Raw genomic sequence first — 15,417 nt, 5'->3', positions numbered from 1 at the left:
TTTATCTAAAGCCCAATCGAAATGACGTTTGCGTTAGTTTTAGGTACACCACCCTAACAGAGTTGCACAATTACCTTGTAGAGCGTTTTAGATATTTTTCCTGCAAAACTATTTGAAAGTCGGAAGACATTGTTCAATTATAATTCGAAACATGAATATTCACACACCGTTTGATCTAATACAGAAGTTATAAAAATTAAGTGGATCTCAGATAATGAACATCATTCTTCGAAATGATAGAAATAGGAAGAGGATATAAAAAGCTTTCACAGAGAAGCAGATCCATAGGTTTTCTGTGATCCTGGTATCCAGACAATGCATATGAGATAAGTACAAGGTAGAATGTAATGATCATGGGTTGGTGAGGGTAGCCCTCAGTGTGAGAAGACCAAGGGCCATTTTATTAATTCATTCAAAATACTTTACACGCCCATAAAAGGACATTAGGAGGACATCAATAATTAGAAGGCAGATAGAAATTAAAAAATAAGACAAATCAAAGACTACAAGTGGGAAGCGGCAACAATTTTACTCAATAACAGCACTCAATGAATTCAGATTATCACTGAAAACTTACTGAAAATTCCAAAATTAAAGTTACATTCAATAAGATTCAAAAGACATTGATTCTAATATGCAATAGCTTAGGTAGTATTGGTGACCTAAATGCCCGGGTGTGACGGTTAGTGTGAATGAAACTAAGTGCGTTGTGAATGTGCCAAGATGTGCACACAAGAAGGCGAAGCAGCAGTGAAATGTGTCACAGCACTTTACTAGTGAAACAGATATATAGGTGCAGCGATGTGGCTAGGCCATGTCATGTTAACATCAAGGTCCTGTTTTTTTGGAACAATGCTTGAATGAGAGGTAATTGCCACAAGTGAAGACCGCTGCCTTTCCTGATTGGCTTCCAGCGTATTGACTAGGTAATCTTGATATGGTGACCATGTGGATGAAGCATACTCTAGATGTGGGTGATCAAAAGATATGTCAATGCGTATACATTAGACGATGCATTGCACAAGTTTCTGTGGAGGTATTCATTTTTTTATTTATTGATTTATACATACTGTAGCCCTATTCAGGGCTATCGGAGGATATTGAACATCCCGGTAAGAAGCGCGCAACTATGTAAAAGTTGTGCGCTTCTGACCCAGATAAATTCATACCTACTGGCTCATTTCTGTGAACGCAACCTGCAGATTGAAAAGCTTTCCATGAAGTAACTGCTGAATGCCATAGTCCAGTATAAATTTGATGAAATAGAAACGCAGGGATAACTGTTTTTGTCTATATAAAGTGAATATTAGTCTTGTGTTTAAATAACGGAGTGTCACATGAATAACCTTTTCTGAAACCACGCTGAGATAAATGCTATTTGTTGTAACCACTAAGAAACTGGCTAACCTAGGTAAAATTTGGGCAAAAACAATTCGCCGAAATCGACTGGGGTAAATTCAGGATGGTCTTTAAAAAAAGTTTGCAGCATATCCACGGAGTGAGTGATGGCGAGTGGGGCGAAGCATTCGTGCGTCCATGCGTCCGTCTGTGGGACCGTCCATGCGTCTGTTCGTGCGCCCGTCCCTGCGTTCGTTCATCCATCCGCCCCTGCGTCCGTTCATGCGTCCATCCATGCATCTGTCTGTGTGTCCGTTCGTCCATCTATTCAACACTCCAAGTCCCACCATCTCGCATATGTTTATCATATATTCCCCATATAGAAGTACCGCCATTCAGTGGACATTCCAAGGACTAAACGAGAGATGACACACGCACACTTTCTTACGGCTTGTGCTTCGGGTCTACTTCCCACCTTCAACCACCTTGAGTTCATGGTATATACTAGTTCACTGTATTCATGGCACTGCGGCCCAATGCTCCCTAAACCTTTCTTAAAACCAAGGAGGTTACGCCCAGCGAGTATAACGTAGCAACCTTTTCCTGTCAGATAGTGCTCAATGTACATGCCAGTGGCTGCTAATGTGAAATGAGAGACAGGAGGATTCAGCTTTTAATTTTTTACAGCTCGCGCTTCGCATCTGCTTCCTCCCTTTAACCACCTCGAATTCATTCATGGTATATACAAGTTCATTGTATTCATTTCATTTCATTTATTTTACCCTCAATCGCACATAGCTTTACAGAGGGGAGTGGGGTACAGAAAAAAAAACTATAACCAAGAGCAAACATAGTAACATCAAAATAATAAAAATTACAAAACATGCAAATTCGATGTTAGGCAGTACAATGAATGTACGTGTAAGTATCATCAGAATGGGGCAAACAGAGTACAAAAATATATATGTACAATATACACTTCACGTGTCATCACGTAAGTGATTCTGTACTGTAGATGAGAACAAGTCGTGACTTGAAATCGAAACCATGTCTGAGGGAAGGTGGTTCCAGTCGGATGTGCGTGGGACGAAGGAATGATGAAAAGTGTTAGTGCGGCAGCTAATGACGTGTACCTTATGTTGATGATCTAAACGAGCTGAGCAATAGGCAGGAGTGGTAATGAACTGAGCTTTTAAAAGTGGATGATTGATTATCTTGTGAAAAAGTATGAGACGAGATGCTTTGCGACGTGATTCAAGTGACTGTAGTGAAAGGCTCTGTTTCATTGACGTAATACTGCTAGTGCGATGGTAGTTAGATAGAATGAAGCGTGCTGCGTTATTCTGTACCATTTCAAGCGAGTGAGTCAAGTTCAGTTGAAAAGGATCCGAAATGAAGCATGCATATTCAAGTTTTGGACGAACTAGTGTTTTATTAATGGTTAGTTTCACGGCTTGAGGGGCACGGCTAAAGTTGCGTCGTAGGTACCCTAGCATACGGTTGCTATTGTTAATAACATAGGTAATATGATGTTTCCAGTTCAAGTCAGATGTTATATGAATCCCCAAGTATTTATACGAAGGTACAGACTCTAGATCAACGTCACTTAAGATGTAGTTAACAGGGGGTCCGGTAGTTCGTGAGATACGTAAAACTTTACATTTGTTAGTGTTGAGGTCCATGTGCCAAGTTCTACACCAGCTGGCAATATTATTAATGTCACTTTGCAAAGAACTAGCGTCAGAGTTAGATGAGATTTCTTGGTAAACAACGCAGTCATCGGCGAAAAGGTGAATCGAAGAAGTTACAACATCGGGTAAATCGTTAATATAAATAAGGAATAGTAAAGGGCCCAACACAGAACCCTGGGGCACACCAGAAGTAACGGGAGAAGAGGGTGAGCTGTAGTTGTTAGCAACAACGAATTGTGAGCGATTAAGTAAGAAAAACTCGATCCAAGCAAGAATGCCGCCATCAATATTAAGGGTCTTAAGCTTATATAGTAGTAGGTGATGATTAATCTTGTCAAAAGCCTTCGAAAAGTCTAAAAAAATGCAGTCGACCAGTGAACTCCGATCTAGAATGATATGTAACGAATGGGTAAAACAAAGCAACTGTGTTTCACATGAGAATGACTTCCTAAATCCATGCTGTGACGTGCTAAAGAACGATTTTGATTCCAGAAAGTTGACCAAGTAAGAGAAAATTATGTGCTGCAAAAGTTTGCATGGTATAGAAGTAAGTGAAATAGGTCGGTAATTAGTAACAGAATGCTTGTTTCCTGATTTGTGTAGCGGCACCACCTTTGCCTCTTTCCAAACGCGTGGCACCACAACTTCATTCAAAGACTGTTGGAATATTTTACACAGGAACATAGATGAGGCATGCTTAGTTTTTTTAAGGATTCTTGCGTTTATGCTGTCAGCACCACAAGCAGAGGATATTCTGAGCGATTCAATTAGTTTTACAATTCCATGGGCCTCAGTCACTATAGCAGACGTTGATGGATAGTTGCGCGCTGGTAAAGAGACGGTAGCAGAAGTGGACGACCCTGAAAAGTTCCGGACAAAATTTTCGTTCAGGCGTGCTGCACACATCTCAGAAGATACGGGAAGGCCGTCCGAGTCAACAAGTACGATTTCAGTGTCGTTAGTATTTGTAATAGTTTTCCAAAACTTTCTAGGGTTGCTTACAAGCATTGATGGCAGAGTGTTAGATAGAAAGTTAGCCTTAGCATCTGAAACTGCTGACAAGTAAACTCGCGCAGCACTCTCGTAGGAGCGCCAGCGTTTCTCCGTACTCTGGAGTTTCGCAGAACGAAACAAGCGTTTCTTTTTGTTAGAAAGTCGCTTTAGGTATGTATTGTACCAGGGTGATCAAGAGCTCACAGGTATAGACTTTAAGGGAACAAAGGTACGAGTAAGTTCGTAGATTTTGTTAACAAACAGATCCCAGTTTTCCTGCACGGTTCTATTATCAAAGTCATGTAAATAAGTGTCGTAAAATAGAGAGAGTTCGTTGTTGATTGCCTCAAAGTTTGCAGCATTGTTGTTATAGATAACCTTGCGTTTCTTAGTAGCAGTTGGCATGCTGTTGCGTATGTAAAAATGTAGCAGACAGTGATCGCTGAGACCAGGAAGTGAGTTTAGTGCATGAATGTTGTCGGGCATTGTTGTAAGAATCAAGTCAAGAATGTGCGATGAAGAATTGGTGACGCGATTTGGGTTATTCACCATCTGCGCAAAATTAAACAGGTTGCAAGTATCGAGAAAACATTGGCCATTTGAAGAAAATGGTACGACTTCTGGTAACGATGACGCCCACATTATGGTAGGATAGTTGAAGTCACCGAGAATAGTTATCGAAGAAGATGGGTACCGCATTGTAATTTCATTATTGTTATCGTGAAACTCCTGAACAAAGCTGATGTCTGTATCTGGAGGGCGGTAACAGACGCCAAGAACAAGCGTTTTATTATTCACAACCAACCCGCACCATATCACTTCCAATGTAGACGTCACGTTTATAAGAAAAGACTTGAAACGCTTCGAAATGGCAAGCAAAGTGCCACCACCTTGTCTTCCATCTCTATCGCGGCGGTAAATGTTCAACGATTTGGAAGTAGTAAAAATTTCGTTATCGCAAACATGAGCATTCAACCAAGCCTCGGTCACGGCAATCACGTCGGCTTCACAAGAATCGATAAAAGCGTCAAAAGCGTCCTGCTTTCCCATTATACTACGGATGTTCGTGTAGAGCACCGAAATAGGACGTGATACGATACTGCCACTTCCCCTTGCTGATTGTTATGAGGAGGCATTAGATGTCCGCGCACGGGACAAAAGTGCGGCATCAGGCAATAAACGTGCGTGAAGGTCATGGCTGTGATCAGAAGTTGAGTGCGCCCCATTTTCGATGCGGGATTCGCTGCCATTACTGCGAAAATGCGCAGTAGTCTCGCGAACAATGCCCGCGGAAGCATCATAACAATAGTTTCTGTGGTTAACAACGAGCTTGTCGTAACGAAACTGAAAAGCGGGTCGGCCAGGCAATTATTTTGCATAATTGTGCAGCATCTTGCGCACTGTTCTTGTAGCCTGACAGGAGTCCTCCGATACAGAGACTTTATGACTTATCAACTTCGATCGACGGGCCAGCACAAGTTCTTTTGCTTTAAGGCTTGCAAATTTTACTATCACTGGTCGAGTTTTCTCGCGTATATATGGACCACCTAAACGATGGGCCTTTTCTACTGCATTCGGGTCGAACTCGGCGCCTAGGCTACTAGAGAGCAAGTTGGTAAGTGCCTCGTCAGTAGCTTGCCAGGTCTCATTTTTATCGGGCATACCGAAAAACACTAAGTTGCACCTTCGGGCTCAGTCCTCGAGGTCGTTTAGACGGGACACCAATGCGTCATTTGTTTGAGTGATGCTGCCGATAGCTCCATTCGCGACCTGCAATTCCTTCTCAATGTCCGCAACCGAGTTAGTCCGCAGTTCAACCGTCGAAAGCCGCCTTTCAATCTCGCATAATTTGCTCGCCACAAGTTGCTGGTTCGCTTTCACTTCGTCAATCGCCTTTGCCAAATTGGACTGCTCAACGGCAGATGAATCACAGCGGGCGCTTATCTTAGAAAGCATTGCCATAACTTCTTTATGACGCGCATCAGAAGAAGCTGTGTTGTTCTCCACATCATCTAGTGGCCCAGGGGTCTTTTTTGGAGGCCCTGGGTTTGCTTCAACGCAACCGCAACACAAGAGTAGCGAGCAAAGGACGTTAGTACACTCTCGCGACAAGACGTATAACACCAGTGGGCGTGGAAGCAGCAGTAAACAACGGTTACTTGTCTTCTTAGCATATAATGAATCGATTTCACCAACCTGTATAACGTGAAAGTGAAGCTCGTAAGCCATTGCCACAGTTGTGCTGCCTCCACGCCCACTAAACTACTGACGTTCGCTGTTGCCGCTTTTGTTGCTTGATAAGAACGCTGTCTCTGACGATGACGATTTCCCGAATGGCCTGGAAAGCTCAGGTGTGTCAGCGCAGGCACTCGGATCCGTAGAAAAGCCGCAGTATTCTGGAAACTGCAGCTGTTTGGCAGGGGTGTCAACCGGCCTTCTGGAGTGAACCATGAGCGGCAGCCAGACCAAGACGACCTGTATAACGTGAAAGCGAAGCTCGTAAGCCATTGCCACAGTTGTGCTGCCTCCACGCCCGCTAAACCACTGACGTTCGCTGTTGCCGCTTTTGTTGCTTGATAAGAACGATGTCTCTGACGATGACGATTTCCCGAATGGCCTGGAAAGCTCAGGTGTGTCAGCGAAGGCACTCGGATCCGTAGAAAAGCCGCAGTCTTCTGGAAACTGCAGCTGTTTGGCAGGGGTGTCAACCGGCCTTCTGGAGTGAACCATGAGCGGCAGCCAGACCAAGACGACCTGTATAACGTGAAAGCGAAGCTCGTAAGCCATTGCCACAGTTGTGCTGCCTCCACGCCCGCTAAACCACTGACGTTCGCTGTTGCCGCTTTTGTTGCTTGATAAGAACGATGTCTCTGACGATGACGATTTCCCGAATGGCCTGGAAATCTCAGGTGTGTCAGCGCAGGCACTCGGATCCGTAGAAAAGCCGCAGTCTTCTGGAAACTGCAGCTGTTTGGCAGGGGTGTCAACCGGCCTTCTGGAGTGAACCATGAGCGGCAGCCAGACCAAGACGACCTGTATAACGTGAAAGCGAAGCTCGTAAGCCATTGCCACAGTTGTGCTGCCTCCACGCCCGCTAAACCACTGACGTTCGCTGTTGCCGCTTTTGTTGCTTGATAAGAACGATGTCTCTGACGACGACGATTTCCCGAATGGCCTGGAAAGCTCAGGTGTGTCAGCGCAGGCACTCGGATCCGTAGAAAAGCCGCAGTCTTCTGGAAACTGCAGCTGTTTGGCAGGGGTGTCAACCGGCCTTCTGGAGTGAACCATGAGCGGCAGCCAGACCAAGACGACCTGTATAACGTGAAAGCGAAGCTCGTAAGCCATTGCCACAGATGTGCTGCCTCCACGCCCGCTAAACCACTGACGTTCGCTGTTGCCGCTTTTGTTGCTTGATAAGAACGATGTCTCTAACGATGACGATTTTCCGAATGGCCTGGAAAGCTCAGGTGTGTCAGCGCAGGCACTCGGATCCGTAGAAAAGCCGCAGTCTTCTGGAAACTGCAGCTGTTTGGCAGGGGTGTCAACCGGCCTTCTGGAGTGAACCACGAGCGGCAGCCAGACGAAGACGACCTGTATAACGTGAAGGCGAAGCTCGTAAGCCATTGCCACAGTTGTGCTGCCTCCACGCCCGCTAAACCACTGACGTTCGCTGTTGCCGCTTTTGTTGCTTGATAAGAATGATGTCTCTGACGATGACGATTTCCCGAATGGCCTGGAAAGCTCAGGTGTGTCAGCGCAGGCACTCGGATCCGTAGAAAAGCCGCAGTCTTCTGGAAACTGCAGCTGTTTGGCAGGGGTGTCAACCGGCCTTCTGGAGTGAACCACGAGCGGCAGCCAGACCAAGACGACCTGTATAACGTGAAAGCCAAGCTCGTAACCCATTGCCACAGTTGTGCTGCCTCCACGCCCGCTAAACCACTGACGTTCGCTGTTGCCGCTTTTGTTGCTTGATAAGAACGATGTCTCTGACGATGACGATTTCCCGAATGGCCTGGAAAACTCAGGTGTGTCAGCGCAGGCACTCGGATCCGTAGAAAAGCCGCAGTCTTCTGGAAACTGCAGCTGTTTGGCAGGGGTGTCAACCGGCCTTCTGGAGTGAACCATGAGCGGCAGCCAGACCAAGACGACCTGTATAACGTGAAAGCGAAGCTCGTAAGCCATTGCCACAGATGTGCTGCCTCCACGCCCGCTAAACCACTGACGTTCGCTGTTGCCGCTTTTGTTGTTTGATAAGAACGATGTCTCTGACGATGACGATTTCCCGAATGGCCTGGAAAGCTCAGGTGTGTCAGCGCAGGCACTGCGATCCGTAGAAAAGCCGCAGTCTTCTGGAAACTGCAGCTGTTTGGCAGGGGTGTCAACCGGCCTTCTGGAGTGAACCACGAGCGGCAGCCAGACCAAGACGACCTGTATAACGTGAAAGCGAAGCTCGTAAGCCATTGCCACAGTTGTGCTGCCTCCACGCCCGCTAAACCACTGACGTTCGCTGTTGCCGCGTTTGTTGCTTGATAAGAATGATGTCTCTGACGATGACGATTTCCCGAATGGCCTGGAAAGCTCAGGTGTGTCAGCGCAGGCACTCGGATCCGTAGAAAAGCCACAGTCTTCTGGAAACTGCAGCTGTTTGGCAGGGGTGTCAACCGGCCTTCCGGAGTGAACCACGAGCGGCAGCCAGACCAAGACGACCTGTATAACGTGAAAGCGAAGCTCGTAACCCATTGCCACAGTTGTGCTGCCTCCACGCCCGCTAAACCACTGACGTTCGCTGTTGCCGCTTTTGTTGCTTGATAAGAATGATGTCTCTGACGATGACGATTTCCCGAATGGCCTGGAAAGCTCAGGTGTGTCAGCGCACGCACTCGGATCCGTAGAAAAGCCGCAGTCTTCTGGAAACTGCAGCTGTTTGGCAGGGGTGTCAACCGGCCTTCTGGAGTGAACCACGAGCGGCAGCCAGACCAAGATGACCTGTATAACGTGAAAGCGAAGCTCGTAACCCATTGCCACAGTTGTGCTGCCTCCACGCCCGCTAAACCACTGACGTTCGCTGTTGCCGCTTTTGTTGCTTGATAAGAATGATGTCTCTGACGATGACGATTTCCCGAATGGCCTGGAAAGCTCAGGTGTGTCAGCGCAGGCACTCGGATCCGTAGAAAAGCCGCAGTCTTCTGGAAACTGCAGCTGTTTGGCAGGGGTGTCAACCGGCCTTCTGGAGTGAACCACGAGCGGCAGCCAGACCAAGACGACCTGTATAACGTGAAAGCGAAGCTCGTAACCCATTGCCACAGTTGTGCTGCCTCCACGCCCGCTAAACCACTGACGTTCGCTGTTGCCGCTTTTGTTGCTTGATAAGAACGATGTCTATGACGATGACGATTTCCCAAATGGCCTGGAAATCTCAGGTGTGTCAGCGCAGGCACTCGGATCCGTAGAAAAGCCGCAGTCTTCTGGAAACTGCAGCTGTTGTGCAGGGGTGTCAACCAGCCTTCTGGAGTGAACCACGAGCGGCAGCCAGACCAAGACGACCTGTATAACGTGAAAGCGAAGCTCGTAAGCCATTGCCACAGTTGTGCCGCCTCCACGCCCACTCCATGGCCCGGCGGCTCAACGCTCGCTAAACCTTTCTAAAACTAAGGAGGTTACACCCAGCGAGTATAATGTAGCAACCATTTCTTGTCCGATAGTGCTCAATGTACTTGTCAATGGCTGCTAATGGGAATGGCAGCGTGTGCGTTGACTAAAAGCCGATTGCTCCTGTCTCTCATTACCCATTAGCAGCCATTGGCATGTACATTGAGCACTATTTTTTATTGTTAAACATCGCACTGAAGAAATCTCTCACCGGCACCATCTTGGAAGTCAAAATTTCATACTTGGCACAACCTTGCAGGTCAAAGCGTAAGACTGGTTACATACTACGACGGGACGTGGGACGAACGGGTGCCGCTATAAGGAGCTTCGCCCCTACAAGCATGATGTACTAGAAAACAGAATTTATAACGACTGAGAGAGAGCGAATGAAGTAGAATGACTTCTGTAGCAGAAAGAAGTAAGAAGTGAGCCAAACTCTTCCCAACCAGAAAGGCCTTCATAGCGGCAACACATGAAATTGAAAAAATTAAGGTATAATATAAAGTTCGCTGCGCTAACAACGCTCATCAATGAGAAGAAAGACAGTTACATAACCACATTGCAAAAGTGCCAGAAGCAGCAGGAAAAAAAGAGAAAAATCACAGCATATACACGGGGATAACGTTTATAACTGCGCGAAGCATCTATCCGTCTATTTGTATAGATAGAATCACACTTGTCTAGAGCGACCAGGCAAGCCGCTCCAGCCGCCAATTTCTGCAGAAATATGTAAACACGGGCGCCGTATTCATACCAAACATGGTCATACTGCATGCTACGTTCCTGTGCTAAAATTTAAGCCTGGACGAAAGATTGTGAGTAGCGTGGGGCAGAAGCAGCGTTCGACAGCGGCGTCGACAGCCACGCGCTCCGTTGCCCAATATAAGTGTGGTTGTATCTGTACATCTCTCTGTGTCAGGTTACCCCGGACGCAGGACAAGGTAAGAATAGAAAAGCTTCGCCCTTAAAAACACGTAAGCATAGAAACAGCTGAAATAAAAATGTTAAGGAAGAGCAAGACGCACGTAAAAAATATACGCAGGGCGTTGACATATTGAAAGTGGCTGAAGACATGCTCAATTGAGCTGCTATTTTGCAGGACGTCTTTATCAATGCTAGAGCCTTTTCACGTTTTGTCGTTGGTTTTGGCAGGGCGAGAAAACACGCGTTGTCAATGGGAGAAGGTGCCCTAGACCTTACAATACACGGAAGTCTGTAAAACCATGTAAAACAAGCAACCACACACTGCGTTAACGTCGTGCACAAGGCGCCCATGTTGTTTTTTTGTTGACTCATCTTGACTCAGATTTTGTCTATTTCGTCAGTCAAGCTTGTGTAAATGTACAAAACTGAGTTTTTTTAAGTTATACAATTATGAACTGCTATACAAAATATTGTATACTAATATTTAATAAAATAGGTCGCTTTATAAATATAAGGGCTTTATTGTGAACATTAGCAGCAAAAATTTTGAAAGTGTGAAAAAAACGCATTGGCATCGTCATCGACATTAACTGCAATGTGCAGAAATTGAAAACAGTACGTCATGCAGTACGTAATTACAGCATCTGCGTAGGGGGGAAGAAGACTCATGTGGCACTTTCATTTACATTTGGAGTTGTCTCGTTATTTACGGTGGCGAAAAACGGTTTTGCTAACCAGGTAATGTTTAGTACGAGTATGAAAATAAACAAGTGTTTGTGCAAGCTGATTTCGGAGTACAGATAGAGAGCAAAGACCAGTCGCGAGACCAGCAGCAACAGGTTTTTGCATGTTTTACTATTAATAGGAAACTGCCGCTTTGTGTTCTGAATAACGACAAAGGCGGCAGGGTATGAAATTCTCGAGCCTGTGGCCGACGTATTCATTGGACAGGCTTTCCTCGAAATCTGATCAAATAAGTGACTGAATTGACGTCAGTCCTGTGCCACACGAAAGCTGTATGGGGTGCCCATAAAGCAGATAGTTTTTAGAAAAAAAATAAAAAATATTACAAACGTTTTAGCTGACCACATTGCGTTAGCAAAAATTAAAACTGCTGTTTGATTCGCTGAATAAACCAGGATTTATTCTCGCCAATAAAGCATTCGAAGTAATCGTGAGTGCCACGGTCTGTGCAGCACTGGATGAACAATTCGATTTTGGTACAGCGTAACATGTTACTTTGATGTGCACACAGTTTAGTAGTAGGTGTTTCTCAAGAAATTTGATTAACTATTTTTGTTAGTTTCACCTTGCCCTCAGACCAGGTGACCACGTTTGACTCGCAGCAGTACCATAGAAGTTGTTTTCTGATACGAACTGTTTTATTTTTCGCAGTTTTCGCCGCTTTTTGGCCGAGCTGTATGGTCAGAAATGAAAGAACATATGTAAGGACATACTGTTTACACACGGTTAAAAAACACAATATTAGTTCTTGCATTGCTGTGAATATTCAGTGGGATTGGTGGCACCTTATGTTTTAAAAAGTACCAAGATCTGTGGCGGCATCAGCTAGTTAACAACTGTGGTGAATTGTACTAGCAAGTCCATACTCCGTGAAAATACGAACTCCTATAGGCTGTGCGAGATTGGGCAAGGCATATTGCAAAGTTCTGTATGAAGCATCCGAAATAACAACACATGTCCCAGTAATTTATATTGTTGTGTGGGTGAACTGTTACAGAAACGACGTCATTTAGACAAAGAACCACCAAGAGTAGTGAATGAATGAAGCAAATTTATTAAAAGTCGGGCATTTTCTACCATAAAAGTATTTATTTTCCATGCAAAATTCAAACATATATAGAACTGGAAACCCACATCTAATATTTTTTGATAGAAATTGGAAGCCACTTTAAAAAACTTGTAATATTTTCTGACATTATTGCTGTGGGGTGCCAGAGATGAACGCAGTATGGAAGAAGATGGCGCTCAGTGAAATCTCATGCAGATTGGTCTCCACCTTGTATGCCAGCCTCTGAGTGCAGTACATGCATGTTGAAGATTGGGCGAGTGGGTTTGTCATTATGGAACTGTTCCTGTGCGCAACGGGAATGAAGAAATGACCAAGTCGGCCAATATGTCAACAGGAGCCGAACCAAAAACTACATGTCATTATGTTTACGTGCACAAGAACACAGCAGCGATTTCATTTGTTTATCAGTTCTGAACAAAGCAAGACCATAAAGCCAACTTTTTTGTGATGGAAATTTATAGATTCAAAGTACTAAGCTTATCGTATGTAACAGAAAGCCAAGTTGATGACAGTTGACAGCTACATTGCCGTTTTGTTTTACTTGAAATACTTTTGACGACCAGCTATTTTGTTTGGTAATTGAAGCTGAAATTGGTAATAAACCGCCAATTGTCAGGTATAAATGTGTGTGATATAACATTTGTGAAAAGTTGAGAAATATTTGTGAATGTTTTTAAGCCAGCAGCATCACTAATGCCAATATTTGTACTAAAAAAGCTGGTGTGCACGGAAGATGCAGCCCAGTCACATCAAAAGCTTAAAAGTACCCTTTATAGAACGAGTTGAAACCTCGACCGAGATAACTAGCTGTAAACTCGCAGGGTACTCATTACGACAAAAATTATTACAATTTTTGTGAACTGTAGAAGAACCCACTGTGCTTTCATCTATCATTTTCTGGAGAAGCGTGCTATCTATTTCAGATCTGTAATACTTCATGTGCTTGTTGTTCATGCTGTGTCTGATGATGGTGAAAAAATTATGGCTGAGCACTTTGTGATAGGTGGGAAGACTTGTGCAGTTTGCATAACATGATTGTTATTTTACTCTTTTACCACGCTATTTTACACACACAAACCTGATTCACTGCTCAACATGACACCTGTGAAGGGTAACTGTACAAAATAAATACTCGTGTGCCACTGTTTCTCATAGGTCCAAAGCATAAAGTTTTCTATTGCAGCAGTCATAGCAGTAGGAAAGGCGATTCACAAGGTGTCTGTGTATGTAAGCTGTGGTAGAGGCAATCGCACCGTTTGACCCCGTGCAAAAGTACTAGATTTCACCTTTTTCTGACATAAAAGTATGGTTATAGAAAAATGATTTTTTTCTCTAGGTACCGTGCTTACTAATGCTCCTTATCTGCCAAAATGGTGTCTTATTCTAGCTTATAGGAGGTAGTCATCATCATCAGCCTAACTCTGCCAACCGCAGGGCAAAGGCCGGTCTATATAGGAGGTATTCACATGACGTCATACGCAAAGGGCCCTAGCATGGCAGTCACTCTACTTGTGTTCTCGAGCACGTACATAATCATCGTGCCACAACCAAAGTTCTTGGCAGCACGTTTTGTGTTCATATTTTTCTAAGAAAACAGGTTAGTTTGGGGCAACGCTGCCAAATATAATGCTGTAATATAGGATAATGCTGGCGGACTAGTGCTATGTTGGTGTAAAATCCCTAGAAATAACTAAAGTAGGGTCGGTGATACATGCCGCCGTGCAGGCTCCTCCTCACCCCCATGCTTAGTAGTCCAAGCGCCATTTGTCTGTCCTCGGTTTTTCTTTTGCTTCCACGATGACACCAGCGAGGAGGAGGTGCTGCATGGACTTACACTTCCCTGTGTGCTGGGAAAAGGTGCACCATGTCTTTAGTTTCTTGCTGAGCTTAATGCCTTTACGAAAACCAAACAACACTCGCATGCAATTGTTTAAACTTAGTTGCGAAATTTAACGTCACAGGACTTGAAGAGTTAAACGTGTGCCAAGTGACTGGAGGAAAGCAAAGGCGACACCAATCCATAAATCAGGTGACAAACTCGTTCCACTACCGACCCATACCTCTTATCAGTAGTTGATGCAAGATCCTAGATCATATGATTTTAAAACACCTGGCAGTACATCCTGAAAAAAATAAAATCTTATACTAACACCTAGCCAGCACGGGTTTAGACGCGGGATGTCGACAGTTATGAAGCTAACGGAAGTTTTTCACGACCTCACACATATAAATGATAATCTATGACACACAGATATTATATTCCTGGACTTTAGCAAACCTGTTATTTATGTGTGTCACAAAAAGCTATGAGGAACACAAGATGCAATAATTTACATGGAACACAATTCTGCTTCAATTGGCAATTTTTATCCTAGCATTCGCAATTCGTACATCTTAATGAATCATTGTCCGACATTGTTCCAATCTCCTATTGTGTACCACACGGCTCAGTGTTGATGCCCCTACTGTTTTTAATTTATATTAACGACATTATCTCTAACACGTAGTGCAACACAAAGGTGTTCACGAACGACTGTATTATCTATAAAGAAATAATGTGTTACGAGGACAACCTCACCTTCAACAGAGAACCTAACGTGATAAACGCATGGTGTGAACAGTGGCAAATGTCAATATTACTAGAAAATATGTGTCAATGAGGGTCACAAAAAAGAAGAACCCGTCACAATTTACTTACTCACTTAGTGACACTAACTAAAGTTTATGAACACAAATACCTAACACTTCCTCTAGTATCTGAACTCAAGGGGAATAAACACACTGCCGACATATCCACAAAGGCCACCGGTAAATTGTTCTTTCTTAAAGGCACATGAAGTCTGCTCCCACTGCTATGAAAACCCTCAGTTACACAACATTTGCACGGCCAGTGCTAGAATATGCCAGCACTTCTTGGTTTTCTCATAATAATACAAACATTATTGAACTAGAATAGGTTAAAAGAAAAGCGATACGGTTCATCCATACCGAAATAAATGTACTGACTAG

This window comes from Rhipicephalus microplus, chromosome 6 (assembly GCF_043290135.1).
Source record: "Rhipicephalus microplus isolate Deutch F79 chromosome 6, USDA_Rmic, whole genome shotgun sequence".
NCBI classification, from domain to species: Eukaryota; Metazoa; Arthropoda; class Arachnida; order Ixodida; family Ixodidae; genus Rhipicephalus; species Rhipicephalus microplus.
This window is presented reverse-complemented; position numbering follows the sequence as displayed.